The sequence below is a fragment of the Sturnus vulgaris genome, unplaced genomic scaffold, assembly GCF_052056855.1.
Source record: "Sturnus vulgaris isolate bStuVul1 unplaced genomic scaffold, bStuVul1.hap1 Scaffold_383, whole genome shotgun sequence".
Taxonomy (NCBI): domain Eukaryota; kingdom Metazoa; phylum Chordata; class Aves; order Passeriformes; family Sturnidae; genus Sturnus; species Sturnus vulgaris.
Window position 1 is genome coordinate 188,341 of NW_028276433.1, and position 4,380 is coordinate 192,720.

Genomic DNA, 4,380 nt, shown 5'->3' on the forward strand with positions numbered 1-4,380 from the left:
AGCAGGTATTCTTTATTACACCATGGTGGCCACTTGGGCAATCCTTCATCTACTCGAGTGCACTGGCCACCAGGCAATCGGAGCTTTTATCACTCACACTGATGATGTATTCATTAGTTAACCCCACCTGGAATTTATTTGCCATAATTGCACCCCTTCTCACAAGTCCTTCTATGGTTCTTTGGAGTCTGCCTTCAACATGCGCTGTCCTTTTTAGGTGACTGCTCTTTGATCCCCGCTTTTGAGGAAGGGCAATATTATTGTTGTGTATAACTTCTGCTTTTGTCAGCCTTGCAGAGCTGAGCTGACATTCTCCTTGCATTTTGTGCACGCTCTGTTTGCCTCAGCTACATCCTTTGTGCGTTTCTCCAAGGCTGTGCTCTTCTGTTCTCTGCCCTTGGTAAGTGTAAATGTTGTTCTGTTCTCCTGTCCTTGTCACAGTGCTCGCCCCACGAGGCGTGTCTGCAAGCCCCTCCAACCCATGGACTTGGGATGGGCAAGTGTTCCTGAGGGAACAGGGATGGGACAGCTGGGCTGGACTGGCCCAAGGGATGTTCCATTCCATGTCACAGCACGATCAGCAATCAACTGGGAGAAGCAGGGGCATGGGGGATTTGCGGGGGGGGGGGGAGGGGGGGGGGAGTGTCACCATCTACCAAGACAGGCCGGGGATTGTTTGATCTCAGAGGTAATAGCAGGCAAATAGCGGGGGACAAATCAGTTTATTCAACAACAGCAATGCATTTTTATTGAATGCCAAACAATTCAGTTTCGATAGAGGGGAGAGATATAGGAAATGGAGTATAGAGAGAGAAAAAGAGGGGAAGGGGGAAATAGCTACCAACAGACGTGACCAACGTCATGGTGGGCCAGGCAATGGAAGGGTGGTCATCCGTGGGGAGTACTCAGGGTCTTCTCCAGAGGATCGCTCTTTCATAGTCCTTTTCCAAAGCGAGTGGCTTGTGGCCAAGAGGTGGGGAGATTTATGGAGCATTGTGTGGTGCTCCAAGAGACAGGTGCGGTCGTGCAGTACATGCAGGCTTCAGCTGGTACCATGACAGCAGAGTCCGGTGAGCACAACACACCTGCAAAGAGTCCCTTGGCAAGCACCCACCTCAAGCAGGCCAGAAAATCATTGTCCAGAGTCAACCTGGGCGGGGGTCCTTGAGGTCTTCTTGAGAGGGTCATGAGGCAAAAATGAGGGAAACTTCACACCGACCCTTAGAGTGGTAGATGAGAGGCAGCCCTCAGGAAACGGTGGCCACCCAGAGCTGTTACTCCTAGCAGATTTTGGCTGGGAGCAAGCCTTGTATGTAGTGCTTTTTCAGGGGGAATATCAGTTTCAGCCGTGGGAACCTGCAAAAGCGGATGGTACTTTTCCATAGGAAGGAAAGCACAGAGCCTCAGTGCTCCAGGAGCTGATGAGAGGCAGTCCTCAACATTCCAGGATCAGCCAGTCTTGCCAGGTGGCCCCCGGGAGGCCCAGCCAGCCAGACCTGTTCCATGTTGCCTTGGTTCCATGGGGCCTCACAGGGTCACAATGTTCTGCTTGATTCCAGGAGTCCCTGTAGTGTCCCGATATTCTCCTTGTCACAATATTCTCCCTGCTTCAGTAGTGATAACAATGGCCCCTTGCTTCCCTAAGGTCCTGCAGAGTCACCAAGGCCCCTGGGCTCCATGTGGCCCTGCTGTGTAACAAAGGCTCCTTGGTTCTCTGGGCCGCACAGCTTCATCACTGACCCTTGGTTCCACTGGGGTCCTGAGTCTCACAAAGGTGCCCCTGATTGCATGAGGCACCAGAGTGTCAAAATGGTCTCTTTGGTTCCATGAGGTTCCGCAGTGTCCCCATGGTCGCTGTCAGAGGCTGGATGACATCAATGTCCCCAGACCCGTCGGGATGCTCGGAATGGCCGAGTGGGGCTGGGGCTGGGACAGACCTTGGAATGAGGTGGGACAGAGCCCCGCCCCCAGCCTGGCAGATCTGCCAATCACACAGCAGGGGTAGCGCCCACCCAGCTCTGATTGGCTGAGCCGTCAATCAATCACACAGCAGGGGCAGCGCCCACCCAGCTCTGATTGGCCGAGCTGTCAATCAATCCCACACAAAGGTAATGAAACACAGCAGTGAGTGGGAAGAAAGCAGATGTCCCCGAAAAGAGGAGAGCTTACAAAACGCTAGGGAATTGAAAAAATCGGGCATGACGTCAAACCCTGGTCTGAATCCTGGAATCTCCTGGGTCTGTGTCTCACCCACACTGGAAGCCTAGCAGCTGGTAGCTCTCTGCATATCTATCTGGAGATCTTCTGTCTTTCTGTCTCTTTTTTCTCTTTTAACCTTCTTATCCTCTTTTACTGGAATGTTTTTGGGTAGTTTAACATTTTTATGCCTAAAGGTTTCCATCTTACATGGGCTGAGTTAAGGATGTTCCTGCTACGCTAAGTGTTGCACGTTGAATTGGATGTTGTATGAAATCATTTGCCAAAGGAGCTCGGTTTTCTGTATTTTTCCAGTACACTTTTGTGTCGTTTTGACCTCTTGAGAATATCTGGCTGGGGTTTCTACTCTGCACCAAACTCGAGGAAAGGAACCTTTGCTCACCCTCAGCATTTCAGTGTTCTGCGGTGTTACAGGCGCGCACGCTCAGCACGGCCTCTTGTTTCCATCAGGCCCTGCTGTGTCACACTGGCCCTTGGTTCCATGAGCATCTGGAGTGTCACACAGCCTGATGACATTTGTCCTTGCTGCCTCTCCCGTCCCAGTGCCCCAGGAACAGCCCCGAGCCACCTGTGAGGGACAGGCCCTGCTGGCCCAGGCCTGGGCTCAGGCCTTGGCCTTTCTGCTTCCTCCAACCAGCCCAGGCCTTGCTCAGCATTGCAGTTCCCTGCTCACAGCCTCGGGCTCCTGCAATCCTGGCCTCAAGGATCTGCTCTCACCACTCCCTGGGGAGCCTTTGGCAGTCCCTGCCCTCAGTGGGGCCACTGATGCTCCAAGGGACTTGGAGTTTTGCTTCTGACTCCTTGAGCAGCTTCTTCAACCTTCTCTCAGTGCCTGGGGCTCCTGGACTCAGCCCCAAATCCACCGTTGGGGATCATTAAAATACAGAAAACCCTCAGGAGCTCTTTGTCTTCTTTCCAATGTCTTCCAGTCTCCAGGCCTTGTGCAGCTGCTTGGAGTCACTTTGGAGTTCTCTTAAGGAGGAAGATTTCAAGGTACAGCTCACGATTTTCAGTGTTATAAAAGGGAGTAATTTTTCTTTTTCAGTTCCAAGAAGAAGCAACTTAGGCATTCCCCAGGTGATCTTGATGCTGAACGTCTCCTTAGGAGGTGTGGGCCCACAGAAGAATGAGCCCCTTGCAGGCTGACCCTGTTTGGACAAGCTGCTCCCCAAGCCCAGCCTCAGCGTGTCTGACGTGGCCCAGCTGGGACTGACATCCCTGGCCCTGCACCGGAAGCCCTTCCCCCTGAACTCTGCAGCTGGCTGTCCCTGCCCACTGCACCATGTCCCACGTGCTCTCCTCAGGGCTCTGCCTGCATCCAGGCCCGGGACAAGTATTCCTGTTTGTGAGGAAAGAAGGGAAAAGCCTGAGCAGGTTTCCTAAACGACAAATCCCCACTGTAGAAGCACATGCTGAGTACAGGCTGCCTGGAATGATGACACCTTTCTACTAGGGACAGTGGGACCAGAAATGATGTCTGGATGCAGAATTCTCGGAGTCTTCCAGCTGAATTCTCTGTCCTTGTCCTTTCCCTGCATCTGTGTTGCAGATGGAAGCTGCTGGTGCCTTTCTCAGCTGTGACCTGTCTTTTGAATGCAGACAGATGTTCCCAGGTGTGTTAAGCAGGTGCTGCTCAATGTTTATGCAAAGCTTTGGTGTGCTCATGGAACCAAGGGGACCCTTGTGACACAGCGGGGGCTGATGGAACCAAGGAGACAATTGTGACAGTTGAGAGCCTCACAGAAACAAGGCTCCATTGTGACGCTGAAGGCAATTACGGAATCCACATCACTGTGACACAGCCGGGCCACATGGAACCAATGGTCCCTGATGACAATGCAGATCCAAGGAGACCATGGTGACACTATGGGACCGCATGGATCCAAGGGGCCACTGTGACACTGAAGAACTTCATGGAAGCCAGGGTGCAGTGTGACACAGCGGTGCCTGATTGGAAGAAAAGGAACCACTGCTGACAGCCCAGAAACTCCTGGAACCAAGGGGCTGTGGTGACACAGCAGGGCCACATGGAACCAGGGAGACCTGTGACATTTAGAGAACCTAATGGAACCAAGAGTCCACTATGACACTGCAGAAACAAGGAGACCATTGGGACGTTGTGGAAGCTCACAGAACCAAGCAGCCCTTGTGACACTCCAGGGC